At 45.3% G+C, this 17948-nt stretch overlaps 1 protein-coding gene across 2 annotated transcripts in view; it reads right to left on the reverse strand.

Moving 5' to 3' along the window:
• Positions 1-17948, reverse strand: part of SLCO4C1 (solute carrier organic anion transporter family member 4C1) — a 662960-nt gene that overhangs the window by 249400 nt on the left and 395612 nt on the right. The gene's annotated exons all lie outside the window — the stretch shown is intronic.

Consider the following 17948-nt stretch of genomic DNA (forward strand, 5'->3'; position numbering starts at 1 on the left):
GTTCTGGACGGCACCCAGGTGATGTTACCTGGGTGCCGCACTGGTTTTTGGTATCCTACAATGCAGCTCCGAAAAACGGCGTGGGGCGTCCCAGGGGGTGCGGGGGGAGGCCTCGTCAGTAGCGGTCTGTTGTGCGAATAGTCCCAAGGCAGCAGAACGCGCTGAGATGTGGATGGCACCCAGGTGATGTCCAGTAAGTTGCCGCACTGGTTTTGGTATCCTACAATGCTGCTCCGAATAACGGCGTGGGGCGCCCCGGGGGGGGGGGTGAGGCGGCGTGAACGGGCCTCCCCAGGTGGAGGCTCGTCTGCTGTAGTGGGGTGCCCCTTTACCGTTTCAGTTGCCATTCCGCCCGCTTTTGGTACACTGTGCCAAAATCCGCCATTCAGCTGAGTTGCGCCCACTCTTGCGGTGCAGCGATAGGCGGCTGCCACAGGACTCTCAAAATGGCGGCAGGCTCTTTCCTTTTTGGGCCTGGTCCACTGAAATGGCCCTGGGACACCTTGGAACTCGGACGCTTGTCTGCTAGGTCTTGGACCCCATTCTCGAAAGCGTCCCCTCAGCCTTGAAGATTCTACAAAAGTCTTGGGGGCCCCCGACTCCTGCAGGCTTCCGGTGGGGAGCGGCTGCCATGATTGCTCGCGGAATGACCACGACGGAGCCACGAGATGGTGGTGCTTTCATGCTGACGCCAGCTTCAGTCTGAAACATCCAGAAACAAGGTGGGGCTTTCATCGTTTGGGAAAAAAAATGTTTTAATCCAATGAAAAGTGTTATTTTTAGGTCATATGATCAAGCCTTCCATCATTAGGAAACCAAAAGTAAAATGAACCAATGAAAAGTTTTATAAACAAGTCACATGACCTGTTATGCGGCATAGGGCTATAAAAAGCGTAGAAAATCCGTTGGCACGTGAGGCGGCGTCAGTAGCGGATCGATGTGCGAATAGGCCGAAGGCAGCACAACGCGCCAAGATCCGGATGGCACCGAGGTGGTGTCCAGCAAGTTGCCGCACTGGTGTGGCCATCCTACAATGCTGCGCCGAAAGTCGGCGTGGGGCGCCCCGTTGGCCTGTGATTTCGCGTCAGTCAGTGGGGGCTGTTTGAGGATCTGATTGCATTGGAAAGCAATGTGATGCTGTGCGTCGCCCCCAAGATGGAGGTTCCTCGGCTGCAGTGGGGCGCCCCTTGGTGTTTCACTCGCTATGCAGCTGAGTTGCGTGCGCACTTGCGGCGAATAGGCCGAAGGCAGCACAACGCGCCAAGATCCGGATGGCACCGAGGTGGTGTCCAGCAAGTTGCCGCACTGGTGTGGCCATCCTACAATGCTGCGCCGAAAGTCGGCGTGGGGTGCCCCGTTGGCCTGTGAGGTGGCGTCAGTAGCGGACCGATGTGTGAATAGGCCGGAACCAGCACAAGGCGCCAAGATCCGGATGGCACTGAGGTGGTGTCATAGTTGAGAGTTCTGAGAAGCGGGGGGGAGGCGGCGCAAACGAGTCTCTCCCTCCATGTGGAGGCACTTCATCTGCAGTGGGGCGCCGAGATCCGGATGGCACCGAGGTGGTGTCTAGCAAGTTGCCGCACTGGTGTGTGTTGAAAAGATGAAAGGTCCACAGCAAGTCTATGTTCCTTCAGTGGAGCGCCGTCTAGCTGAGTTTCGCCTGCTCTTGCTGCTACAGCGACAGGCGGCTGCAACAGGACTCTCAAAATGGCGGCCTGTTCTTTGGATTTGGGCCTGGTCCACTAAAATGGCCCTGGGACACCGTAGAACTCGGACGCTCGAATTTTTTTTCCTTTCCTCTACATGCAAAAAAGGTAAATGCCCGGTACATTACCTGCCTCATCTGCCACGATGTACTCTCCAGAGGAACCGAAAAAAAATATAGTCATGGTAATTGTGGCAAATTAATTTCATGTGGACAGATGAGTGTTACTCTAATAAATACAGCATATGAACATCATCATAGTCGATGGTTGGTGGAGACATTTTGACTATATCCTGGACCTGCCCGTCCTCGTCCAAAATGGCGCCGGAATAAATGGTACTCGTAACTCCTTGTTGTGTACTGGTTGCACAACCTTGATATCACGAGATACGTATGCAGTTTTGAAGCACATGGCGGGCGGGGACGAGAATTGATTGAATATTTCGACATCCCTATTGATATTAAGTTCTGATGTGTTATTGATTACTGTACTATTGAAAGTTCGAATTAACGTCACCCATGGTACTTGCCCGCAAATGTATATCTAGATAATTTTATTGTAACTGGCCCTGTCGTATTTTAATTATAAAATGTACGTCCACCGATTCCGCAACTGTTAGACACCTTAGTTCTTGCAACCTAATGGCCCGCCCGTTACGTTCCTCTACAGTGTAAATGTCTCCTCATCATATAAGATTACAGTTTGCTCCGTGGCCGGCCCACGTGGTTATAGGCCCGTATTTGTATACTGACATTTTCACAATAAAGGTTTTTAAAAGAAAACTTGGTAGTAGTATTTACATTGGTAAAGTTTTTAATAATAGTCACTGTTTTCGAATCAGTAAAAGGCAAGTGAAATAAAGCAGTCCAATTACATGAAGGGTAAAAGGTATAATACGCAGGAACGCAGTAAAGATAAATGGTCAAGGGCTGTTGTGTTTTCTACTCCTGCAACATAAAGTGATCGATAAGAATCTGATATTCAGGCGTATCGGCGACTAAGACAGCAGGCCGAGCCTCTTTTGCTCAACGGCTCCGTCATGGGACGAAGAAACGCCCTTTTTCTCGAAAAAGGAATATATTTTACTTGCAGGACAGTTGTAAATTTTCCGGGAAAGTACATTAGCTTGGAACATTATAACATATATGTTTAAGAAAAAATAATGTTCGAAAGTAATAAAAAGTGTAATTTTTAGGTCATATGACCAAGCCTTTCATCATTAGAATAAGAAAAGTAAAATGAACCAATGAAAAGTTTTATTAACAAGTCACATGACCTGTTATGCTTACGTTACGCGCTGCGCGCCGCGCCCTGGATCGCTTCCGGGAAGCTGCGCTTCGCACACTGGAGCACTTCCGGATGCGCTAACGCGGCGCGTCATATGACGCATTACGCGACAACGCAGGTCCAGAATATAGTCAAAATCTCTCCACCAACCAGCGGTCGGAACACAACCCCTTTCAGGAGGCTAAATAGTTCTGTTAAATGACAACAGAAGGGACAGGCAACAAGAACCATCAGTCAAAGAGGGGAGGGCAAGTTCTTCTCTACCGGGTCACGTTGGGGCGCTACCGGAACTGATCGAATTGGTAGTCTACAGTGTTTCTGGATGTTTCAGACTGAAGCTGGCGTCAGCATGAGAGCACCACCATCTCGTAGCTCCGTCGTGGCCATTCCACGAGCAATCATGGCAGCCGCTCCCCACCAGAAGCCTGCGGGAGTCGGGGGCCCCCAAGACTTTTGTAGAATCTTCAAGGCTGAGGGGACGCTTTCGAGAATGGAGCCCAAGCCCTAGCAGACAAGCGTCCGAGTTCCAAGGTGTCGCAGGGCCATTTTAGTGGACCACGCCCAAATCTGAAGAGCCGGCCGCCATTTTGAGAGTCCTGTGGCAGCCGCCTATCGCTACACCGCAAGAGCGGGAGCAACTCAACTACATGGTGAGCGAAACGCTGTAGTCGCAATAGTGGGCGGTAAACAGCTGAATAGCGGAAGAGGCACAGTGTAGCAAAAGCGGGCGGAATGGCAACTGAAACGGTAAAGGGGCGCCCCACTACAGCGTGTCTTCAGGTCAAACGGATTGTGGGACAAGGTCCAGAATGGAAGAGTCACCAAAAGGCAAAAAGTTCCGCTTGACCCCGGGAGCCGGCCACCTATGTCGGGGGCGATCTCAGGCCACACCAGGGCAACACGACTTGGGGAGGGGGCCGGAGCCAAGCGCCCCCTCCGAGTCCGCGCCATCACACCGTCCCTCGGGGGCCTCCGTCAAGCGGTTCAGGGAGGCACCGCATCACATTGTTTTCAAATGCAGTCACGTCCTCAAACAGCCCCCACTTACATTGAGAATAGTGAAGCTGTAGCAGGTGCAAATAAGCTTCAGACAGTCTAACAAGCACTCCTCAAAACTTTGAACTATCAGAGTGCATGAGTTTCATGCTCGATCGATTGAGCTAGCCGGATCGGGCAACAAAAAGTATAAAATAGTTATGTAAATAGTTATTTAATAAAATGTTTTACCCTGTTACTTTGTTGGTGTGTTGTATATATTTGTAATATTTGCATAGAGTTTATCGTTATTTTGGGCGGGGTGGGTGGCGGAGCCGAGCTGTCTTGCAGCCATCATGGTGTGGAGCTCAGTTCATCTCACTAGTTTCGTATTTCTCATGAGGGGTTGTTTCTAATGTTTCTATTTTAGCGAGGTCAAAAAGAGATCCCATTAGTGGCCTACTGATTTTGCTCGATCCCTTTTGTTTTTTTACACGATTTTTCACTATCTGCAAAGACTAAACAGAGTATTGCGACTCTGTGCTTGTTTGTAAATAGAGAATGAACCAAAGAGAACCAATTCTAAAACAGTAAATGCTTGGATAACAATCAATCAAATGGAGAGAGAAGCAGGCACAACGGATTACAACGGGGGCAAAGGCCTGCGTTAACTACCCTTCACTATCTGCAAAGAGAGAGTACTCCTAATAGAAATGAGGGGGGGCAGCATTCAAAGCAGATCAGTGTGCATAAACACGAAAATGTTTTTACTTACCACGTACTTGACATTCAACAGCTTATGATATTTGCTATTAAAAAACCATTGAAATTCACTGAAAAAACCATAGGTTAGAGACCATATATAGTTAGGAATTAGCATTTACAAAACCTTGAAAATTCACTGAAAAAACCATAGGTTATAGACCATATATAGTTAGGAATTAGCATTTAAAAAACCTTATTTTACTCACACAAAACCAATGAAATTCCATATATAGTTAGTTGCACTAACTATATATCGCGCACCCGCAATCCACTGCTGATGATGTCACATATTACATCATTCATGACATGGTCAGTGACATCACTGATGACATCACTGATGACATCTCAAATGACATCACTGATGACATCACTGATGACATCTCATTTGACATCATTCTTGTGCTAATACGATAAACCTCTTCAGACTCTAATATAACCTTAGATACACTCAGTGTATACAGACACTCACACACTGTCACTCATCCATGGAGTTACTCACACACCTAGTCAGTCATGCAAAGAAACAATCTCACCTCCATTTCCTCAACTATACAGTTATACACACCTTACTTATTCAAACATATACTAACACATATTTACTCTCTTATACAATCCCTGATACAAGTTCACAATGATCCATACAGCCACTCACACATTCAGTGGCTCTCATGCACATTTATTTATATATGCCAACTCTCACATGTACTTTGTTTTACATATGTACTTACTATGACATGTAGCATTGAGATATCCATTCACTCATCAATACACTCATGCACACAGTCAACCGCCCATGTAGCTGTTTCCACATGCACTCTTGAACTCATACACCTAGTGAATCAACTGCTCACACATCTATGCACAGAGTCACACACCTCCCAGCCACCCCCACACAAACTCAATCTCCCATACAAATACTTGGGCAACCAATCAATAACACATATAGCCTCTCGTATAGCTAATGATCAACACATGCAGCAGTTTACATCACAACAGACATACTGATGCACACATTCAGACAGTTTAGTCACTAACCCATGCATTTAGTACGACACATTTATTCACTCACTCATACAGTCAGTCACGCACCTACTAAATCCTTCATCCAGACACTTATACATCCACTCATTCTTCAATATATCAAACATATTTAAACTTTACAGAAACACACAGTCACTGGATGATGTCATCAGTGATGTCATCAGTGATGTCATTTGAGATGTCATCAGTGATGTCATCAGTGATGTCACTGACCATGTCATGAATGATGTAATATGTGACATCATCAGCAGTGGATTGCGGGTGCGCGATATATATTTAGTGCAACTAACTATATATGGAATTTCAATGGTTTTGTGTGAGTAAAATAAGGTTTTTTAAATGCTAATTCCTAACTATATATGGTCTATAACCTATGGTTTTTTCAGTGAATATATCAGATTCAGATTGTACTAAATACAATGTAGCAACTAGAAATGAATATGATAACACTATTGATGAAGTATCTAAGAAACTGCTGTGTTGGAGGGATGATGGTATTTTAGAACAGAAGGAATATCTGTTTTTGCAATGTAAAGACCCTAAAATCCCAATTTTGTATCTATTGCCGAAAATCCATAAACATGCCACTATACCACCAGGGAGACCTATAGTATCTTCAAGAGGGTGTGCATTTGAGAATATATCAAAGTACGTAGATTACTTTCTTCAACCGTATGTACAGGGTCTACCTGCATATGTCAAAGACACGGGAGACTTTTTGAAAACAATTAACGGAATAGAATGGAAGGAGAGCTATCTGCTTATGAGTTTGGATGTGTGTAGTCTCTACACCAGCATCCCTCATGCGGCTGGTGTAGAGGCATGCAGACACTTCCTAAGGGAAAGGTCATTATCGTTTCTGTTACATTCAGACATGGTGCTTGAAATGATCGCACTTTGTTTGAAGAATAATTTCTTCATTTTCAATAAAGTTTTGTACAAACAGACCCAGGGGACGACAATGGGAACCTGCTTTGCCCCCAGCTTTGCAGGTCTATACCTCGGCTGGTGGGAGGAGCAGGTTGCCCGGAAGATCGATCAGTACCAAGATCATGTCGTCCTCTGGGTAAGGTACATTGACGATGTATTCTGCATCTGGGATGGTGAGCAACACCAGGCAGAAGAGTTTGTTATCAAACTAAACCAAAATGACTACAATTTGCAATTTACTAGCGAAATGAGCAAAAAGAAAATTGAATTTCTGGATCTAGAACTCACTATTGTCAACAACATTATCTGTAGTAAATTGTACAGAAAAAAGACAGCTGGCAACAGTTTGCTGCTAGCTCAGAGCTGTCACCCGAGAAATCTTATCAATAGTATCCCCTATGGGGAATTGCTGCGTGCCAAACGCAATTGCAGCTCTTCCGGGGATTTTGAAGCAGAGCAACAAGTGATGATATCTAGATTTAAAGAGAGGGGATACAGCTCTAAAACGATTCAAACTGCTGTTGACAAAGTTGCCCTAGTGAAGCGAGAGGACTTGCTCTTTCACAAAGGGAAAGAACTGATAAGTGACAACAAGATGAGATTTATCACTACATACCACAACCAAGCATGGGAGGTACGTAGGAGTTTGAGGAAGTTCTGGGAGGTTCTTAGAACCGATGAAGATTTGAAAGAAAATCTGTCTGATCAACCATCTATAACGTTCAGACGAAATAAATCATTGAAGAATATATTGATGAAAGGCGAGATTAGAGAAACCAAGAAAAGAAACCCAGTACAAGGATTCTTTACATGTTCTAAATGCAAAGCTTGCCATTTTAGCCAGAAGTGTAAAAGTGTGAAACTCAATAAAGACCTTGCTGCATTTCAAATTTGGAAACACCTATCCTGTGAAACAGAATTTGCTATTTATGCTCTGAGATGCCTTCGCGACCTATTTTATATAGGCAGTACAATCAAAAAGGCAAAAATGCGTATCTTAGAGCATATGCGGGCAATCACTAAGAATGATAGGCAATACCCAGTTGCTCGTCACTTTTTTGAAAAACATAACCAAAATCCCAATCTGCTGAAATTCTGTGTGCTAGATACATTACCCCTGAGGGAGAGAGGAGGGAACCGCACACTTGAACTAAGAAAGCTTGAGTCAAAAACAATCATAAAATATAACACCGTGATTCCTTATGGTTTGAATGTGGACAATGAGATTTCTATACACCTAAGATGAATCATGTTCTGTACCCTTACCTCGTTCTTACTGCATTTCTTTGTTTGATTTTAAAAGTTTAAACTTTGAATGTTTTGGAAACTATGGGTTCAAACTAGTTTTTAAAGTCAGTTTTTCATCTGTTTCTTTGCAGACAAAAAGACGTATTTTCCAAGGATGATTTGCCCTGAACGGTGTACTAGCTCACTTGAGCTATATTACTAAGAGACTATTTTGAAATTTACGACAGTGTTAAGGTCGAAATGTATTATTTGTTTATAAAAAATTTTTTTTTATTGATGGATCATCAACATCAGTATTACACCAGCCCACTTGGGCGAGATTTGTTTATAAATTACAGCTAATGATTAGCTAGAATGTATTAATGGGCAAACAAGGGAAATTAAGTATGTTTACTCTGCTTGAGACTAAAAACGGAAGTATTTTTACTATGTTTATTAAGTTTGAACCCTGCACCTTTAAATGTGTGTATTTCACTTTATTGAATCACCCTTGACAAAGCAGTGAGGTAACTGCGAAACGCGTCGGGTCTACCCGAAGCCTAAAAATAAAAACCGTTCATGCAATGTGGCCACGGCACCAGTGGATTTATTTATTTTCCTAAACTGGGTTGTGTTGGAATATATATATATACATATATATATATTCTTTACCACACCAAACTTCTAATTCAAGAAGGCGCTGACTCCGTGAATCTTAATCCAAACGGTTTATTTTATAATCAGTTTCTGCTCAGACGCGTTTCGGCGGCTTCCTCCCGCCTTGTTCACTAACAAATGCATTCTAGATTTTACGACATATATACATGTACATGTTGTCATGGGTTCAATTAACAAAACACGTTTGTACTGGTTGTTTCTATGGTTTCAAAGGCTACACCCTCTGTGATGACGTGAACAAATACATGACTTGCACATTTAGAGTCATCATGGCAGTCTGTTTTCACTTGTTGTCAAAATAATTTTTAAACAGGTAAACTTTAAACATTTCAATATGTGCTCATAATACATCTTATGACCACGATGTTTTAACTGTATTAAAAGTAGTCACATAACATCACTCGCTATTCAATTCCCGACATTGGCTGCATTGTAATGTTTGTTTTCATGTCCCGTATGATACTCTGTTTGTCTGCCCATACATGTTCCTGTATTCAGCGTGATTGGCTCAGGGCTGTGCAGTCCTTAGTGACATAGCATCTTATTGGGTGCTCGGACGGGAGTGAGGAAGCCGGCATCCGACTACAGTGGTCTAGTCCTCAAGCCCGACCCGATAACTTTTGTGCGTGCAGGGCATAATACGTAGTAAGTACATTTTACCTGCTCACTGCACACCGTTAGCCTCTCATAGGCTAGTGCCTATTTTGTATTCAGGTACATGCTGGTCACTATTCATACAGCGGGAGGAAATCAACCGGGACTCGTAAAGAAATGCTCATGTTGATGCCTGGTGACTAAAATAAGGGTGTGTGAAATAAAGTGATTTGTACGATATATCAGGTGTGCCCATACCCATTGTGACATGTGAGGTGTATTTACAGTGAAAGCGTGAACAGCAGATGTTTTGAAGGGTACTTGGTTAAGAGAGGAGGCAAGAGGCCATCCGCATTCAGGCCTGAAGGGATTTTGAAGTTTAAGAGGATGATATATCTCGACTCCAGGCGGCGTAAAGCTAGTTTACGATTACCGCCTCTGACATTTCTGGGGATGCTGTCTATGACGAAGTACGTCAGACCTTCTGCATTGCCTCCATGAGTCTCATGGATGTGTCTTGCCACTGGATATGTTTGGTCTACATTGGCGATTGCCCGCAGGTGTTGTAGGATTCTCACATGCACAGGGTGGATGGTGGACCCTACGTATTTTTTGCCACATTCACACGTGAGCACGTATACAGCAAACTCAGTCTTGCATGTGAAATGTTCCCTGATGTAATAGGGCGGTCTTCCGAAGGGTAACTCGACATTGGTGGTGTTTATGCCATGGTTGCAGGCTTTGCATTTGCTGCATTTTTTGAAACCCTTCTGGGACTGTAGCCAGTTTTTTTGCTTCTTAATGACAGGTGCATTACAGACAAGCTGGCTGCGCATTGATTTTGCTTTTCTAAACGATACCAAAGGTCTCTCGCCTACTGTGCTCCCTATGGTTGGATCATTATGGATCAATGGCCAGTGCCTTCTTAAGATTTTTCTGAGGTTCGAGTGGTATCGATTGAAACCAGTGATAAGCCTAGGGGGTTGTCTTTCTTGCTTGTCTCTGCTTGTGTCTGGCACCTCCGGGAACAGTAGTTCCTGTCGAGTTCTTGTGCTGCATTTCGCTTCTGATTTTTGCATGTCTTGTCTGTGTACCCTCTCCTTTGGAGTCTCATGAAGAGGTTTTGTTTGGCATCTGTGAGTCCCTCATTTGTACTACAATTACGTGTCATCCTGAGGCCTTCAGCATACGGGATTGATTGTTTTAAGGGTGTGGGGTGGAAACTGTGGGCGTGGAGGATCGCGTTACCTGCTGTGGGTTTACGGTAGGTACGTGTTTGTTTATTATTGTGTTGGACAAACAATTCTACATCTAGAAATTGTATTGATTCAGTGCTCGTGTTGCAGGTGAATTTTAGATTCAGTACATTCTCATTCAATTCATCTGCAAAGCTCATTGCACTCTCCACACTGCCCTCCCACAAAATAAAGATATCATCAATAAATCTCTTATATACAATCACATTGGTTGTCATGACTTCTTGGTATAATGTCCATAGTACCTGCTCCTCCAACCAGCCCATATGCAGATTTGCATAGCTGGGGGAGAAGCAAGTACCCATGGCTGAACCTTGGACCTGTTTGTAGTGCATTCTGTCAAACATGAACGTATTGTTCGTGAGGCACCACTCAGTCATTTCCAGCAGCATTTTTGTATGTTCAAATAGGTTTATAGGTCTTTTCCCCAGAAAGTGTTTTATGGCATTCAGACCGTCCTTATACCTAATGCTGGTGTAGAGTGCCTGGACATCCAATGTCATAAATAGGTACTTCTCTTTCCATTTGACATCATATATCTTTGTTAAAAGGTCTCCTGTGTCCTTTATGTAAGCGGGGAGTTTTTTAACTTCTGGTTGTAGGAAATGGTCTATGAAGACACTAGCGTTCTCAAATAAACTCCCTATTGCAGATATTATTGGTCTTCCAGGTGGTATTTTGTCATTTTTGTGTATCTTAGGGATTAGATACATTTGGGCAGTAACAGGATAGTCATTTTTCAAAAATTCAAATTCTTTTCTGCTCAGCAGGCCTTTCCCTCTCCATTTGTACAATTCATTATGGTATTTCTCCTGTATACCTATAATGTGTGTAGGACTGATTCTTGCATAGCATTCTCTGTCCTGTAGTTGACTGAGCGCCTCTTGGTTGTACATTTCTAGGGGCCATAGCACTATATTTCCCCCTTTATCAGACCACCTAACAACAATGTCAGATCTTGCTTTTATTTTTTCCATTAGGTCATTGTATTTACGTGTGTGGTCCTGGTTTTCCCAATGTCGTTGCTTGGTACTTAGAATGGAGAGTTCCTTAAGGTCTTTTGTCACGCATTCGGCGAAAAGGTCTAGCCCATCTTTAGGCATCGCTGGCATAAACACTGATTTTGGTTTGAATCTTGTTTCAATTGTATGATAAATGTCTATCTCCGAACTCATGGCTGCCCCACTTGGCATGATATCTTCATTTTCATACTCATTTTGCTGTTCCAGGTCAATCAAAGTTTGTAGTGTTTTCATGTGTGCTACATTTAGCATTTGGTTAAGTTCGTTAGTCTTAGGCATCTCAGAGGTTTGTTGGCATGAGTTTGCAAAGTATTTTTGAAGTTTCAATTTTCGGACATATAAAAACAAATCAATTTGTGTTTGAGCGTAGTCAAAGTTCGTGTTGCTGCAAAACGTTAACCCTAATGATAAAATTTCCATTTCCTGTGGTGATAGCTCCATATTGGTTAAGTTTATGACTGTGTTGTCTTTTGTTTTATCCATCATCGGCGTCTGTTTTGTCTGTATTTTGGTTTGTTTTGCCTTTGCACTTGTTGTCCCCATCTCCTTTTCTTTCTTCTCCTGCTTTTTGTTGTTGTTTTTGGTTTGGTCGGTTCCTTCCACTCCCATCTCCATGATTTTGCGGGATCCGAGGACGTAGTGTCCTGAGGCGCTGCAACCGTAAAAAAGCCAGTTCTTTGCTGGGGTTGGTGCCGGGCCAGACATTTCTGCGCTCTGATTGCTTTCATTTTCAGTCTCATATTCAGAGCTGATCTCGTTCTCGCTTTGCTCCACAGTTGCGGTTTGTCCTTTATCTGTTGATGTTAATGGTTGCCGTCTTATTTGATCGAATTTTCTCGCAAACGTATAAATTCTCCCGTTCATATAATCGTTGCGATCCCTCTGGAATTGTATTGCTTTTCTCTCTCTAATTTCGGTTTCATGTTTCTCCAGCCTTGTTATTATTTCTTTCATTTTTTCCGCGATTTCCTCTTTGTTTTCTTTTGTGTCCAGTTCTTTTAGTATTTCTTCAATGCGTGTAATCATTTTGGCTCTATCTTTCGCAGCGAACTCGATGAGGATTTTTAACATATTTTCTGATAATTTAGCACTATTTTCGGCCCACCTCTGCAACATCTCAGGGTCAGGGTCCTCATAAGTTGGTGCCACCAAAATTCTCAATCCTCGTGGTATTCTCCCCACATCAAGGTATCTAGTAAGGGATTTCACATTTGTATATATATATATATTACCTACTGGCGGTCGCCAGTAGGTATATATAGTTAGGATTTTTTCTCTATGGGTTTTTTGAAAATTCTATGTCTAATAACTTTGGCGTTTGTGGACGGAATTGGCTGAAATTTTCAGGAAAATGGCACATTTTGTTTCTGAGCAGCCCTTGAAAATTTGGGGGGGGTTCGTCCAGTGGGGGCTGAGAAAAAAGGGGGGTCCCAAAACGTGTTTTTAACATTGAGTTTTCCATAGGGCGGTTGGCCTCACTTTTAGCCCGAACGGCTGAATGGATTTGCACGAAACTTGGCAAAATTGTAGGGACTGGTAGCCCGATGTGCCTTTTGTAGGTCTCAATATATGTGCTCCAGTGGATTTTGAGAAATTAACGTTTAAAAAAAGATATATATCTGTAACAGCGGACCGGGCAGCGCTCTGGTTCGCGGACTTTTCGCGCAACGGAGCTTTGTGAAGCGAAGCTGATTGGTTCTCCGGCGTCTGTCAACATTCCAAACAGTCCGTAGCGGCCGCCATCTTGTCTCTCGGTAGGATCGAGAGACAAGAGGAGGCCGAAGCGAAGGGGCAAATGACCATAAGGGGGCATAGTACATTGTCGCTCACCCCCTAGGTTTGATGTGGAGGTTTTAAAAGGGCCCCGCGGGGCAAAAAAAAATTAAAATAATAATAATCGAACAGCTGAATGGATTTGCACGAAACTTGGCAAAATTGTAGGGACTGGTAGCCCGATGTGCCTTTGCTAGATCTCAATATATGTGCTCCAGTGGATTTTGAGAAATTAACGTTCAAAAAAAGGTATATATCTGTAACAGCGCACCGCTTCGCGTACTTTTCGCGTTACGGAGCTTTGCGAAGCGAAGCTGATTGGCTCTCCGGTGTCTGTAAACATTCCAAACAGTCCGTAGCGGCCGCCATCTTGTCTCTCGGTAGGATCGAACAGCTGAATGGATTTGCACGAAACTTGGCAAAATTGTAGGGACTGGTAGCCCGATGTGCCTTTGCTAGGTCTCAATATATGTGCTTCAGTGCATTTTGAGAAATTAACGTTCAGAAACAAGATATATATCTGTAACAGCGCTCCGCTTCGCGGAGATAAAATTATATGTGTATTACCTAGCTGTTGCTAACACCAGTTAGCGACGGCTAGTAGAAGATAGCGACCATCTTGGGCCCCACTTTGCATGTGAGTGATATTTATCACTAATGACATGCAAAGTGGGCATGCCAAGATGTTAGCGACTGGAAACAGTCGCTAACATCGCTATCTCCTATTATCAACTTTTGGAAATATTCGAGATAAGGGCGAATATCTCTAAAAGCTACCACCTGCCCTGAGCAGTTCTTAGCCATGTTATCCAATGGGAGGTGGATAACATGGCTAAGAGCATTAGCTCGGTAATGCATGAATATCGCTGAGTTTTCAGCGATATTAATGCATTGCGGTCGTTTTTTATCGTATTTCCGATAAACCTTGATAATAGCAAGGTTTATCTGCGATAATTTCTGACGGTAAAAAAATCGTTGCTAAGCATCGTTAGGGATAAATATCGCTTAACTTTGGTAATATGCCCCAACGTCTGTTAACGTTCGATTCGAAGGAAATCAGGAAGTGTTGAAAAACATTGTCTGCGCCATCTTGTCTTTTTTCAAATGCCACACTTTTGTCGTGCACGGCAGCCATTTTAGATGCCTTGACCAGACCCACTCTGTGCACGCTGTCGATCCTTAGCATGGCTCCCCACCCTCGCAAACATCTCCCCCAGGCAGTGGTCACCCCCGCTCTCTGTCTTATGCATGGGTAATAAACCTCCCCCATCTGCGCTGCTGTTCCCTGAGAATCACACCCTGTGCCCGCCCGACACCTCCCTTTCGCCCTATTCACTACCGCACCCTCTGACACTCCTTTTCCTCTGTGTCCGATTGTCCAGGCTGGTCCTAGGGTATCAGCTAGCCCTGCAGATGTAGTTTATGGCCACAGCTGTAAAGAATCACCCCTCTTCAAAGGAGTTATAGTAGATCAAGGCCCACACTCGATGAGATTCGTCACAGCAGAAGCGTTGCTATTATCTGAAAACCATCCTGTATTGTGATTGGGGAGGGGACCGAGCCTGAAGCGGAAGATTCCAGGGATGACTGTTTGTACATCAAAGTTTTTACAATTATGTGTCACATTAAAAATATATAGCACTCCGACAAAGTAGTAAGATTATAAAACTTTAATAATTTATAAATAAATTACAAGAAAACAAAAATAGTAATAACATATAAACATTTTTAGGGAAAAACAACGAAGTAGCGGTCGGCTGTGCGAATAGTCCCAACGCAGCACAACGTCCAGATTTCCGGCGTGGGGCGTCGCGGGGGGTGGGTCATCAGTAGCAAACTGTTGTGCGAATAGTTCCAAGGCAGCAGAACGCGTTGAAATCTAGATGACACGAAAGTGATGTCTAGTAAGTTGCCACCCAGCAAATAACGGCATGGGGCGTCGCGGGGGGTGGGTCATCAGTAGCAAACTGTTGCGCGAATAGTTCCAAGGCAGCAGAACGATGGCACCAAGGTGATGTCCAGTAAGTTGCCGCACTGGTTTTGGTATCCTACAATGCTGCTCCGAATAACGGCGTGGAGCGCCCCGGGGGAGGCGGCGTGAACGGGCCTCTCCAGGTGGAGTGTCATCTGTTGTAGTGGGGCGCCCCTTTACCGTTTCAGTTGCCATTCCGTCCGTTTTTGGTCCACTGTGTCAAAAGCCGCAATTCAGCTGAGTTGCGCCCACTCTTGCGGTGCAGCGATAGGCGGCTGTCACAGGACTCTCAAAATGGCGGCAGGCTCTTTCCTTTTTGGGCCTGGTCCACTGAAATGGCCCTGGGACACCTTGGAAATCGGACGCTTGTCTGCTAGGTCTTGGACCTCATTCTCGAAAGCGTCCCCTCCGCCTTGAGAATTCATCAAAAGTTTTGGGGGCTCCGACTCCTGCAGGCTTCTGGTGGGGAGCGGCTGCCATGATTGCTCGCGGAATGACCACGACTGAGCTACGAGATGGTGGTGCTTTCATGCTGACGCCAGCTTCAGTCTGAAACATCCAGAAACAAGGTGGGGCTTTCATCGTTTGGGGAAAAAAAAAAGTTTTCATCCTATGAAAAGTGTTGTTTTTAGGTCACATGATCAAGCCTTCCATCATTAGGAAACCAAAAGTAAAATGAACCAATGAAAAGTTTTATAAACAAGTCACATGACCTGTTATGCGGCATAGGGTGTAAAATTAGGAGAAAATACGTTGGCACGTGAGGCGGCGTCAGTAGCGGACCGATGTGCGAATAGGCCGAAGGCAACACAACGCGCCAAGATCTGGATGGCACCGAGGTGGTGTCCAGCAAGTTGCAGCACTGGTGTGGCCATCCTACAATGCTGAAAGTCGGCGTGGGGCGCCCCGTTGGCCTGTGAGTTTGCGTCAGTAGCGGACCGATGTGCGAATAGGCCGAAGGCAGCACAACGCGCCAAGATCCGGATGGCACCGAGGTGGTGTCTAGTAAGTTGTCGCACTGGTGTGGCCATCCAACAATGCTGAAAGTCGGCGTGGGGCGCCCCGTTGGCCTGTGAGTTTGCGTCAGTAGCGGACCGATGTGCGAATAGGCCGAAGGCAGCACAACGCACCAAGATCCGGATGGCACCGAGGTGGTGTCTAGTAAGTTGCCGCACTGGTGTGGCCATCCTACAATGCTGAAAGTCGGCGTGGGGCGCCCCGTTGGCCTGTGAGTTTGCGTCAGTAGCGGACCGATGTGCGAATAGGTCGAAGGCAGCACAACGCGCCAAGATCCGGATGGCACCGAGGTGGTGTCTAGTAAGTTGTCGCACTTCTGTGGCCATCCTACAATGTTGAAAGTCGGCGTGGGGCGCCCCGTTGGCCTGTGAGATGGCGTCAGTAGCGGACCGATGTGCGAATGGGGCCAAAGGCAGCGCAACAATATTTTCTGATTTGAAGACACCACAAGGCGCTGAGATGCCAAGATCCGGATGGCACCGAGGTGGTGTCTAGCAAGTTGTGGCACTGGTGTGGCCATCGTACAATGGTAAAAGTCGGCGTGGGGCGCCCTGTTGGCCTGTGAGATGGTGTCAGTAGCGGACTGATGTGTGAATGGGGCCAAAGGCAGCGCAACAATATTTTCTACTATATTTTCGGAGTAGAAGACACCACAAGGCGCTGAGATGCCAAGATCCGGATGGCACCGAGGTGATGTGTAAGTTGCGGACGGATGTGCGAATGGGGCCAAAGGCAGCTCAACAATATTTTCTGAAGAGAATACACCACAAGGCGCTGAGATGCCAAGATCCGGATGGCACCGAGGTGATGTCTAAGTTGCGGACCGATGTGCGAATGGGGCCAAAGGTAGCGTAACAAGATTTTCTGTATGGAAGATACCACTAGGCGTTGAGATGCCAAGATTCGGATGGCACCGAGGTGATGTCTAGGAAGTTGTGCCACTGGTGTGGCCATCGTACAATGGTAAAAGTCGGCGTGGGGCGCCCTATTGGCCTGTGAGATGGTGTCAGTAGCGGACTGATGTGCGAATGGGGCCAAAGGCAGCGCAACAATATTTTCTGACTGACACCACAAGGCGCTGAGATGCCAAGATCCGGATGGCATCGAGGTGATGTCTAAGTTGCGGACTGATGTGCGAATGGGGCCAAAGGCAGCGTAACAATATTTTCTGTATGGAAGATACCACTAGGCGTTGAGATGCCAAGATTCGGATGGCACCGAGGTGATGTCTAGCAAGTTGGTGTGGTCATCCTACAATGCTGAAACTCGGCGTGGGTCACCCCATTAGCCTGTGAGATGGCGTCAGTAGCGGACCGATGTGCGAATAGGCCGAAGGCAGCACAACGCGCCAAGATCCGGATGTCACCGTGGTGGTTTCATAGTTGAGAGGAACTTCATCTGCAGTGGGGCGCCGAGATCCGGATGGCACCGAGGTGATGTCTAGCAAGTTGCTGTACTTGTGTGGTCATCCTACAATGCTGAAACTCGGCGTGGGTCGCCCCATTAGCCTGTGAGATAGCTGTTCTTTGGATTTGGGCCTGGTCCACTAAAATGGCCCTGGGACACCTAAGAACTCGAACGCTCGATTTTTTTTTCCTTTCCTGTACATGCAAAAAAAGGTAAATGCCCGGTATGTTACACGCTTCATCTGCCACGATGAACTCTCCAGAGGAACCGAAAAAATATATAGTTGTGGTAACTATAC

This window comes from Lissotriton helveticus, chromosome 2_1 (assembly GCF_964261635.1).
Source record: "Lissotriton helveticus chromosome 2_1, aLisHel1.1, whole genome shotgun sequence".
NCBI lineage: Eukaryota > Metazoa > Chordata > Amphibia > Caudata > Salamandridae > Lissotriton > Lissotriton helveticus.